The following is a 13,052-nucleotide window of genomic DNA, read 5'->3' as shown; positions in this document are numbered from 1 at the left end:
ATCCTCCACTATGTCCACACTGACCCCTTGGATGGAAACAGGGGTCACCAGCTCCTTAGTCTTTTTCACATTAAGCTGCAGATGATTCTGCTTGCACCATGTGACAAAGTTTCCCACCGTAGCCCTGTATTCAGCCTCATCTCCCTTGCTGATACATCAAACTATGGCAGAGTCATCAGAAAACTTCCGAAGATGCCAAGACTCTGTGTTGTAGTTGAAGTCTGAGGTGTAGATGGTGAAGAGAAAGGGAGATGGGACAGTCCCCTGTGGAGCCCCAGTGCTGCTGACCACTCTGTCTGACACACAGTGTTGCAAGCACACGTACTGTGGTCTGCCAGTCAGGTAATCAATAATCCATGACACCAGGGAAGCATCCACCTGCATCACTGTCAGCTTCTCACCCAGCAGAGCAGGGTGGGTGGTGTTGAATGCACTGGAGAAGTCAAAAAACATGACCCTCACAGTGCTCGCCGGCTTGTCCAGGTGGGTGCAGACATGGTTCAGCAGGTAGACAATGGCATCCTCAACTCCTAAGCGGGGCTGATAGGCAAACTGGAGGGGTTCTAAGTGTGGCCTCGCCACATCACCTGTTCTAAAAAACCATCCCTTAGACATTCTACAAATTCCCTCTCTTGAGGTCCAGTACTGGCCTGGTTTTCCCAATCCATTTTCATGTTAAAATCCCCAACGATTATCATAACATTGCCTTTCTGATATGCCTTTTCTATCTCAGGCTGTAATTTATAATCCACATCCTGGCTGCTTTTTGGAGGCCTATGTACAACTGCCATTAGGGTCCTTTTACCCTTGCCATTTCTTAACTCAACCCATAGAGACTCTACACCTTCTAATCCTATGTCATCTTTTTCCAGTGATTTAATATTATTTCTTATACACAGAGCCACACCACCCCCTTTGCCAGCTAACCTATCTTTCCGATTCATAGTATAACCTTGGACGTTCAGCTCCCAATGGTAGCCATCCTTTAGCCAAGTTTCAGAGATGGCCACAGCGTCATACTTGCCAATCTGTAGCTGAATTTCAAGATCGTCCATTTTATTTCTTATGCTGCATCCATTCTAATACAACATCTCAGTCCGGTATTTGTTGCTTTCTGTTTTAACTGCACCATGTCTCTATTGCCCTGTAACTCATGCCACTGATTTTGATTAAGCCTCATCCCTTTCCTATTCTTTCTATAATCTCTTGCATGCACTCTTTGATTTATTTTTGCTTTCCCCTTCCTCAGCCCTATCACCCTAGTTCCCATACCCCTGCCAAATCAGTTTAAACCCTCCCTAACAGCTCTATTAAATGTGCCCACTAGGATATTGGACCCCTTTGGGTTCAGGTGTAACCCATCCTTTTTGTATAGGTCATATCTTCCGCAGAAGAGGTCCCAATGATCCAAGAATCGGAAGCCCTGCCCCCTACACCAGTCTCTCAGCCACACATTAATACATCTGATCATGCTATTCTTGCACTCACTAGCATGTGACACAGGCAGCAATCCTTAAATCCTGAGAATACTACCATAGAGGTCCTGCTTTTAAGCTTCCTGCCTAACTCCCTGAATTCTCTCTTAGAAACATAGAAACATAGAAAATAGGTGCAGGAGTAGGCCATTCATCCCTTCGAGCCTGCACCGCTATTCAGTATGATCATGGCTGATCATCCAACTCAGAACCCTGTACCTGCTTTCTCTCCATACCCCCTGATCCCTTTAGCAACAAGGGCCATATCTAACTTCCTCTTAAATATAGCCAATAAACCGGTCTCAACTGTTTCCTGTGGCAGAGAATTCCACAGATTCACCACTCTCTGTGTGAAGAAGTTTTTCCTCATCTCAGTCCTAAAAGGCTTCCCCTTTATCCTTAAACTGTGACCCCTCATTCTGGACTTCCCCAACATCGGAAACAATCTTCCTGCATCTAGCCTGTCCAATCCCTTTAGAATTTTATATGTTTCAATAAGATCCCCCCCAATCTTCTAAATTCCAGTGAGTATAAGCCTAGTTGATCCAGTCTTTCTTCATATGAAAGTCCTGCCATTACAGGAATCAATCTGGTGAACCTTCTCTGTACTCCCTCTATGGCAAGTATGTCTTTCCTCAGATTAGGGGACCAAAACTGCACACAATATTCTAGGTGTGGTCTCACCAAGGCCTTGTACAACTGCAGTAGAACCTCCCTGCTCCTGTACTCAAATCCTTTTGCTATGACTGCCAACATAGCATTTGCCTTTTTCACTGTCTGCTGTACCTGCATGCCCACCTTCAATGACTGGTGTACAATGACACCCAGGTCTCGTTGCATCTCCCCTTTTCCTAATCGGCCACCATTCAGATAATAATCTGTTTTCCTGTTCTTGCAACCAGAGTGGATAACCTCACATTTATCCACATTAAATTGCATCTGCCATGAATTTTCCACTCACCTAACCTATCCAAGTCACCCTGCATCCTCTTAGTATCTTCCTCACAGCTAACACCGCCACCCAGCTCCATGTCATCCGCAAACTTGGAGATGCTGCATTTAATTTCTTCGTCTAAATCATTAATATATATCGTAAACAACTGGAGTCCCAGCACTGAGCCTTGCGGTACCCCACTAGTCACTGACTGCCATTCAGAAAAGGTCCCGTTTACTCCCACTCTTTGCTTCCTGTCTGCCAACCAATTCTCTATCCACATCAATACCATACCCCCAATACCATGTGCTTTAAGTTTGCACACTAATCTCCTGTGTGGGATCTTGTTAAAAGCCTTTTGAAAATCTAAATATACCACATCCACTGGCTCTCCCCTATCCACTCTACTAGTTACATCTTCAAAAAATTCTATAAGGTTCATCAGACATGATTTTCCTTTCACAAATCCATGCTGACTTTGTCCAATGATTTCACCTCTTTCCAAATGTGCTGTTATCACATCTTTGATAACCGACTCTAGCATTTTCCCCACCACCGATGTCAGACTTTTTAAAAAGTGGGGTTACATTAGCCACCCTCCAATCTTCAGGAACTAATCCAGAATCTAAGGAGTTTTGAAAAATTATCACTAATGCATCCACTATTCCTTGGGCTATTTCCTTAAGCACTCTGGGATGCAGACCATCTGGCTCTGGGGATTTATCTGCATTTAATCCCTTCAATTTACCTAACACCACTTCCCTACTAACATGTATTTCCCTCAGTTCCTCCATCTCACTAGACCCTCGGTCCCTTACTATTTCCGTAAGATTATTTATGTCCTCCTTAGTGAAGACAGAACCAAAGTAGTTATTCAATTGGTCTGCCACGTCCTTGTTCCTCATGATCAATTCACCTGTTTCTGACTGTAAGGAACCTACATTTGTCTTAACCAATCTTTTTCTTTTCACATATCTGTAAAAGCTTTTACAGTCAGTTTTTATGTTCCCTTTCCTAATTAAGCCCTTTGTCCTCCTCTGCTGGACTCTGAATTTCTCCCAGTCCTCAGGTGTCCCACATTTTCTGGCTAATTTATATGTTTCTTCTTTGGACTTGATACTATCCCTAATTTCCCTTGTCAGCCACGGGTGCACTACCTTCCCTGGTTTATTCTTTTGCCAAACTGGGATGAACAATTATTGTAGTTCATCCATGCGATCTTTAAATGCTTGCCTTTGCATATCCACCGTCAACCCTTTAAGTATCATTTGCCAGTCTATCTTAGCTAATTCACGTCTCATACCTTCAAAGTTACCCTTCTTTAAGTTCTTTTGTTTCTGAATTAACTATGTCACTCTCCATCTTAATGAAGAATTCCACCATATTATGGTCACTCTTACCCAAGGGGCCTTGCACGACAAGATTGCTAACTAACCCTTCCTCATTGCTCAATACCCAATCTAGAATGGCCTGCTCTCTAGTTGGTTCCTCGACATGTTAGTTCAGAAAACCATCCCGCATACATTCCAAGAAATCCTCTTCCTCAGCACCCTTACCAATTTGGTTCACCCAATCTATATGTAGATCGAAGTCACCCATTATAACTATTGTTCCTTTATTGCACACATTTCTAATTTCCTGTTTAATGCCATCCCCAACCTCACTACTACTGTTAGGTGGTCTCTTCAGGATCTCTTTTCTTTTTCTACCGATGTCATTGGTACCAACATGTACCAAGCCTTCTGGCTGGTCACCTTCTCCCTTCAGAATACTCTGCACCCGATCCAGGACATCCCATACCCTGGCACCTTGTCCTGGGCTTTCAGCATTCAAAAGGTTTCAATGAGATCCTACGTCATCCTTCTAAATGTCAGCAAGTACAACCATCAAATGATACTCGTACAATAACCTTTCATTCCTGGCATCATCTTTGTGAATCTCCTCTGAACCTTCTCCAATGCTAGCACATCTTTTCTTAGATGAAGAGCCCAAAACTGTTCACAATTCTCAAGGTGAGGCCTCACCAGTGCCTTATAAAGTCTCAGTATCACATCTAAACTCTTGTATTCTAGACTTTTTGAAATGAATGTTAACATTGCATTTGCCTTCCTCACCACTGACTCTACCTGCAAGTTTACCTTCAGGGTGTTCTGCCCAAGGACTCCCAAGTCCCTCTGCATGTCAGATAATTTGATTTTCTCTCTGTTTAGAAAATAGTCTGCACATTTATTTTTTCTACCAAAGTGCATGACCATGCATTTTCCAATATTGTACTTCATTTGCCACTTTCTTGCCCATTCCCCATTGGATGCTTCAGGAGCAGGAATGGCTGCTGAGGCTGAGTGTGCCAGGCTTTAGATGTTTCAAAAAGAATGGATAGGGTGGCAAAAGAGGAAGTCGAGGGATGGTTTACTGAGTCAGTGTGGGTGGAAGTCAGAAACAGGAAGAGAGCAATAACTCTACTGGGTGTTATAGACCCCCAATAGAAAAGGGATATTGAGGAGCAGATAGGGAGGTAGATTCTGGAATGGTGCAATAATAATAGGTTTGTTGTGATGGGAGATTTTAACTTTCCTAATATTAATTGGCATCTCCTTAGTGCAAGGGGTTTAAATGGGGTGGAGTTTGTTAGGTGTGTTCAGGAAGGTTTCCTGATGCAATATGCCAAATAGAGGAGAGGCTGTACTTGATTTGGTCTTGGGAAATATCCTGGTCAGCTATGAGATTTCTCAGTGGGAGGTAGTGACCACAACTCTATCTCCTTTACCATAGTGCTGGAGAGGGATAGGAGCAGACATTTTGGGAAAACATTTAATTGGGGTAGGGGGAAATATGATGCTATTAGGCAGGAACTTGGGAACATAAATTGGGAGCAGATGTTTTCAGGGAAATGCACGGCAGAAAGGTGGCAAATGGTCAGGGAACATTTGCATGGAGTTCTTCATAGGTATGTTCCTCTGAGGCAGGGAAAGGACAGTAGAGTTAAAGAACCATGGTGTACAAAGTATGTATAAAATCTATTTAAGAAAAAAGAAAAGCTTATGGAAAGTTCAAGAAACTAGGTACTGTTAAAAGCTCTAGAAAATTACAAGGTTCCGAGGAAGGAGATAAAGAATGGAATTAGAAGAGCCAGAAAGGGACATAAGAAGACCTTGGTGAGCAGGATTAAGGAAAACCCCAAGGCATTCTACAAGTATATGAAGAGCAAGAGAATGAGAGGAAGAGCAAGAGAGTAGGACCAATCAGGTGTGATAGTGGAAATGTGTGCATGGAGTTGGAGGAGGTAGCAGAGGTACTTAATAAATATTTTGTTTCAGTATTCACCGGGTAAAAAGACCTTGGCGATTGGGGGGGATGACTTACAGCAGACTGAAACGCTTGAACATAGGCATTAAGAAAGAGGATGGACTGGAGTTTTTGAAAAGTGTTTGTTAGATAAGTCACTGGGACCAGATGAGATATACCCCGGCTGCTGTGAGAAGTGAGGGAGGAGATTGCTGAGCCTCTTGTGACGCACCATCAATAACTCTCGGAGATGTGAGGCAAGAGATAGTCTTTTATTAGCTGGAAGAGAGAGCACTATCAGCAGCAAGAGACCATCACACAACATCCTGGTGACTGAGGGAGGAGCAGTGCCTCCAATCACCTTTATACAGCGGTCTGTGGGAGGAGTCACAGGAGCAGTCAGCGGGGGGGGGGGGGGGGGGGGTCGTGTCCAGACAAGTATATGTAGTTCACCACATCTTGTGATGATCTTTCCATCATCAATAGGGACAGGAGAAGTACTGGAGGATTGGAGGGTTTCAAATTCAGAGCAAGAAGGTTGCAAGTGAATGGCTGATTTTTTAGAGCAAAGGGAGTTTTTTTTCACTACTCGGGGTAAAAGAGGTGAGACTGCACAGGCGCATGACTTCAGCTAGTAGCACACGAAAGGCTTAAAAAGAAGACCGCCATATCCAAAAGACAGCATCAGAGCAGGCAGCAGAGTGAGAGGGCTTTGTCTCAACAGGCTTAGGCGGTAACGGGACAAGGCGAGGTAGGTTTACCGGTGTTATTTGCGGTAAGGAGGAACTATGTGTGAGAGGCCAGGTTTCTGTGCTCAGTGTCAGATTTGGGAGGTCCTGGAGTCTCCCAGCCTCCCTGATGGCCAAATCTGCACCCAGTGTGTCGAGCTGTAGCTCCTGAGGGACCGAGTTAGGGAACTGGAGATGCAGCTCAATGACCTTCGCCTGGTTAGGGAGAGAAAGGAGCTATAGGCAGGTAGTCACACTGGGGCTACAGGAGACAGACAAGTGGGTCACAGTCAGGAGGGGGAAGGGGAAGAGTCAGGTACTAGAGAGTACCCCTGTGGCTGTACCCCTTGACAATACGTACTCTTGTTTGAGTACTATTGGGGGGACAGCCTACCTGGGGGAAGCGGCAGTGCCTCTGGCACAGAGTCTGGCCCTGTGGCTCAGAAGGGTAGGGAAGGGAAGAGGCAGGCAATAGTGATAGGGGACTTTACAGTTAGGGGGTCAGACAGGTGATTCTGTGGATGCAGGAAAGAAACTCGGATGGTAGTTTGCCTCCCAGGTGCCAGGGTCTGGGACGTTTCAGATCACATCTAAGATATCCTGTAGTGGGAGGAAGAACAGCCAGAGGTCGTGGCCTATATTGTCACAAGGGGATGTGGAGACTGGACCCAAATGCAGGACACAGGCACTGAAGTACTAGGGGCAGGACAGGAACAACTAAAGGATAGAACAAGATGGGGAGACCACGGCATGCAAAGGTGATCCTGGGGCTCAGAGAGTTCATGGCAAAGGCAGGACTCTGGAGTTCATGGCAAAGGCAGGACCCTGGAGTTCATGGCAAAAGGATGGGTCTATGGGACAAGGAATGCTGGGAGGATAGCCCCCAAGGCAGGCCACATTACTTCTGGGCAGTGCCCAGCCTCCCAGGCAGGAACACAGGGGCCTGGGCAGGTCACAGGACACCTGGGCAGGATGCAAGTCACAACCCTTCAGAAGCAAGGGGTAGGAAAGGGTCAGAGTCGTCAGGGCAGGCTGCATAGCTCCTAGGCAGGGCCACCTTCCAGGCAGGAACACAGGGGCCTGGGCAAGACACAGAGCACCTGGGCAGGTTGCAGGGCACAACCCATCAGAAGAGAGGGGTAGGAAAGGGTCAGAGTCCCCCACCAGGCAACAGCAATCCAGCCTGCTTAAGCCAGGGTCAAAACAGAATAGCCAGGCAAACAGCACAAACAAGGCAAACCAGACAAAACAACCAGTACAAGACAAACAGAATAACCACCGATGCCGCCTATGTCATTGGTACCAATATGTGTTATGGTCCGGTCCGGAGCCCACATTCCGGGTCTTGATCCAGTCCATGGACTCCAGGTCTTGTTTTTTGTGGTGGTGGTGGTGGGTTAATGGGAGAATCGTTGGGGGCTCTGAAGAGACTGGGGAAGAGGAGGTTGGCTCACAAATAGAGAAAGCTTGTAGACAGTGCGAGAGGGAGGATAGGCAGGTGATAGAGAAGGGATGCGCTCAGACCGAAGGTTTGAGATGTGTCTATTTGAACGCAAGAAGTTGTGAACACAGCGGATGAGCTTAGAGCATGGATCAGTACTTGGAGATATGATGTGGTGGCCATTACAGAGACTTCGATGGCTCAGGGCTTTAGATGTTTCAGAAAGGACAGGGAGAGAGGCAAAAAAGATGGGGGCATCGCACTTTTGATCAGAGATAGTGTCATGGCTGCAGAAAAGGTGGACACCATGGAGGGATTGTCTACGGAGTCTCTGTGGGTGGAGGTTAGGAACAGGAAGGGGTCAATAACTTTACTGGGTGTTTTTTATAGGCCACTCAGTAGTAACAGGGATATCACGGAGCAGATAGGGAAACAGATCCTGGAGAGATGTAATTATAATGATGGGAGATTTTAATTTCCCAAATATCGATTGGCATCTTCCTAGAGCAAGGGGTTTAGATGGAGTGGAGTTTGTTAGGTGTGTTCAGGAAGGCTTCTTGACACAGTATGTAGAAAAGCCTACAAGAGGAGAGGCTATACTTGATTTGCTATTGGGAAATGAACCTGGTCAGGTGTCAGATCTCTCAGTGGGAGAGCATTTTGGAGATAGTGATCATAATTCTGTCTCCTTTACAATAGCATTGGAGAGAGAGAGGAACAGACAAGTTAGAAAAGTGTTTAATTGGAGTAAAGGGAATTATGAGGCTGGCAGGCAGGAAATTGGAGGCTTAAAATGGAAGCAGATGTTCTCAGGGAAAAATACAGAAGAAATGTGGCAAATATTCAGGGGATATTTGTGTGGAGTTCTGTTTCGGTATGTTCCAATGAGACAGGAAAGTTATGTAGGGTACAGGAAACATGGTGTACAAAAGCTGTAATAAATCTAGTCAAGAAGAAAAGAAAAGCTAACAAAAGGTTCAGAGAGCTAGGTAATGTTGGAGATCTAGAAGATTATAAGGCTACTAGGAAGGAGCTTAAGAAGGAAATTGGGAGAGCCAGAAGGGGCCATGAGAAAGCCTTGGTGGGCAGGATTAAGGAAAACCCCAAGGCATTCTATAAGTATGTGAAGAGCAAGAGGATAAGATGTGAAAGAATAGGACCTATCAAGTGTGACAGTGGGTAGGTGTGTATGCAACCAGAGGAAATAACAGAGGTACTTAATGAATACTTTACTTCAGTATTCACTATGGAAAAGGTTCTTGGTGATTGTAGTGATGACTTGCAGCAGACTGAAAAGCTTGAGCATGTAGATATTAAGAAAGAGGATGTGCTGGAGCTTTTGGAAAGCATCGAGTTGGATAAGTCACTGAGACCAGATGAGATGTACCCCAGGCTACTGTGGGAGGCGAGTGAGGAGATTGCTGAGCCTCTGGCGAGGATCTTTGCATCATCAATGGGGGCGGGAGAGATTCCGGAGGATTGGAGGGTTGCAGATGTTGTTCCTTTATTCAAGAAAGGGAGTAGAGATAGCCCAGGAAATTATAGACAAGTGAGTCTTACCTCAGTGGTTGGTAAGTTGATGGAGACGATCCTGAGAGGTAGGATTTATGAACATTTGCAGAGGTATAATATGATTAAGATGGCTTTGTCAAGGGCAGGTCATGCCTTATGAGCCTGGTTGAATTTTTTTGAGGATGTGACTAAGCACATTGATGAAGGAAGAGCAGTAGATGTAGTGTATATGGATTTCAGCAAGGTATTTGATAAGGTACCCCATTAAAGTAAAGAGGCATGGGATCCAAGGAGAACTTGCTTTGTGCATCTAGAATTGGCTTGCCCACAGAAGGCAAAGGGTGGTTGTAGATGGTTCGTATTCTGCACAGATGTCGGTGACCAGTGGTGTTTCACATGGATCTGCTCTGGGACTCCTCCTCTTTGTGATTTTTATAAATGACCTAGATAAAGAAGTAGAAGGGTGGGTTAGTAAGTTTGCTGATGACACAAAAGTTGGGGATATTGAGGATAGTCTGGAGTGTTGTTAGAGGTTACAGCAGGACATCGATAGGATGCAGATCTGGGTTGAAAAATGGCAGATGGACTTCAATACATTTAAGTGTGAAGTGGTTCATTTTGGTAGTCCAATTTGAAGACAGAATATAATATAAATGGTGGTAAGACTCTTGGGAGTGTGGAGGATCTGAGAGATCTTATGATCCCTGCTGATAAGACACTCAAAGCTGCTGTGCAGGTTGACACTGTTGTTAAGAAGGCATATGGTGTGTTGGCATTCATCAATCATGGGATTGAGTTCAAGAGCTGTGAGGTAATGTTACGGCTATATAAAACCTTGGTCAGACCCCACTTGGAGTACTGTATTCATTTCTGGTCACCTGACTACAGGAAGGATCTGGATACTATAGAGAGAGTACAGAGGAGATTTACAAGGATGTTGCCTGGATTGGGGAGCATTCCTTATGAGAATAGGTTGAGTGAACTTGGCCTTTTTCCTTGGAGGGACAGAGGATGAGAGGTGACCTGATAGAGGTGTATAAGTTGATGTGGGGTATTGATCGTGTGGATAACCAGAGGCTTCTTCCCAGGGCTGAAATGGCTAACATGAGGTGGCATAGTTTTAAGGTGCTTGAAAGTAGCTAGAGAGGAGATGCCAGGGGTATGTTTTTCACACACAGTGTGTTGGGTGCATGGAATGCACTGCCAGCATCAGTAGTGGAGGCAGATACAATAGGGTCGTTTAAGAGCCTCTTAGATATGTACACGGAGATTAGAAAAATAGAGGGCTATGCGCTAGGGAAATTCTAAGCAGTCTCTAGAGTAGGTTACATGGTCGGCACAACATTGTGGGCTGAGGGGCCTGTAATGTGCTGTAGATTTCTATGTCCTATGTACAAAATGTGAGCAGTTTAAATTTAGACAATATCAGAAAAGAAAGCAAATCAAAGATTAAAATTCAGACATACATTAAGGTCTGGGATCAAATGGAGTCATCAACATGCAGTCCATAAAGAGAAAAAAATGAGTTAAAGTCTCTATTGGATGAGGTGTGTATAATAAAATAGGGGAGGTGGACAGAAACATACAGCTACAAAACATTAGGACCAAGAAATATTGTCATAGAGTCATAGAGCACTGCAGCACAGAAACAGCCCCTTCAGCCCATCTGATCCATGCCAAAATGGTATTCTGCCTAGTCCCATCAATGCGCACCTGGACCATAACCCTCCATACTCAAATATGTAATTCTTCAAATTTCTCTTAAATGTTGCAATCCCCCCCTTCCACTGGCAACTCTTCCTATCATTACTGTTCTACCTGCTTCCACCACCTCCCCGGCAATGAGTTCTATCTTGAAATCTCTCTTGTAAATCTCCTTTAAAAATTCCTGCTTCACCTTAAGCCTATGCCTTCTAGTAATTAAATTGTAAACTCCATACCATTTCTTCACCTAGATTTCCAAATGATCTGTGTCTTGTTTAATCCTTTGACAACCCTTCTCACTAACTACGCTCTGCCCATCTGCAAACTTATTTGTCAGCCCACCTACATTTTTGTATAAATTGTTGAAAAATCACAAATAATAAAGGTCCCAACATTGATCCCTGCAAAACATCACAGGTCAATGTCCTCCAGTCAGAAAAACCCAGATTTTCTCAGATCTCTAGTCTTCTGCCACTTCCCAAAGATGTGCAGTTTGATAGATTAATTGACTTCCCTCCCCAGTATGCAAGTGAGTGGGGAATCTGGAAGAACTAACACAGAGGGGAGAATTAAATGGGATTAGTGTAGAATGAGAACAAGTAGATAATTAAATTGTGGTGATAAACTCAGAAAGCCAAAGGTTGTGGTACTCTGTGACAAACACAAGAACAAAGGAGATAATTTCTAAATTTGGAATAAAGGAGAAACACAGTCAATGTTATGATTACAATGACAAAACTCCAAAAGGATGTTAATAACATTTCAAGAGAGACAAATAATTGTCAGATCAATTTTTACACAGGAGTATTTTGATACAGATGACAGGGATGTCACTTATTAATTAAAGTTTGAGTCCAGTTGGAGGATAGCGTTACTCAAGAATAAATTACTCAATCAGTAAAAGTTGTGCCACAGGTTAAGTATGAAACTGAGGGAAAGAAAATTAAAACATTATTCGGCAGGAGCTTGGGAGAGTAAATTGGAAGCAGCTGTTATTGAGGAAGTCGACAACTGATGTGGGAGGTGTTTGAAGGCCAGCTGATCAGAGTTCCAGTAACATTGGATGATGAGAGTGAGTGGTCTGAAATTCAGTCTCAAAGGAAAAGGAAACATAAAAGGTTTAGAAAACTGCAATCAGACAGGTCCTTTAAGGATTAGAAGTAAAGAACTTAAACAAGAAATCAGAAGAGCCAAAGGGTGTTTTGAAAGTGGCCTTGGAAAGCAGGATTAAAGAGAATCCCAAAGCATTTTATATGTGAAACCACCTTGGTTTCTTTGACTGCGTTTGTCTAGGGAAGACAACCTCCAACCCTGCCAAATATCGTGACATTAAGGCATGCTCGATCCCACCCCAAACCCCGGTTTGTTTGGATACTGTGTCATTTGCTCCCCTGTTATAAATTAACGCCATGAAATAACAAACAGTACATTACATACGATTAAAGGAATTATATTTATGAACCTTAACTGAAGGGTTAGTAAAGAATAACAAAAAGAAAAGAGACCATTCTAATTAAACAATCAAGTATGCACAAATTGGAGCTCATCTTGAATTTCTCTGACACTCAGGTACTGGGCCCTTGGTCAAGGTGAAAGCACACACTATTTTCTGAAAGTCACTCGCAATCCACCTTGAACAATCGGGTCTCCCACCAGATCAATTGATACGACTGGTTCCCCCCAGTGTCATCTCTCTTCATCTCCTCTCAAACCAAAAGGCCCAAGCCCAACCTTATTGTCCTTCACCAAGGAAACTTCCTGCTAATTGGATGGCACACATTCCACATCATCCCTTATAACAATACATATTCCAATCAAAAGTAAGGACAGTAAGTGTGGGGAGAGCCAGCCTTGGATAACTAAGGAAATAAAAGATAGTATTGTGGCAATCCACTTCCCGGCGCACTTGAACTGGCTCACAAAGTGGCACGCGCCGGCATTGAGGCCGGTCCCAAAACGGGCGCCAAGTCTGC

This window comes from Hypanus sabinus, chromosome 9 (assembly GCF_030144855.1).
Source record: "Hypanus sabinus isolate sHypSab1 chromosome 9, sHypSab1.hap1, whole genome shotgun sequence".
Lineage (NCBI taxonomy): Eukaryota > Metazoa > Chordata > Chondrichthyes > Myliobatiformes > Dasyatidae > Hypanus > Hypanus sabinus.
This window is presented reverse-complemented; position numbering follows the sequence as displayed.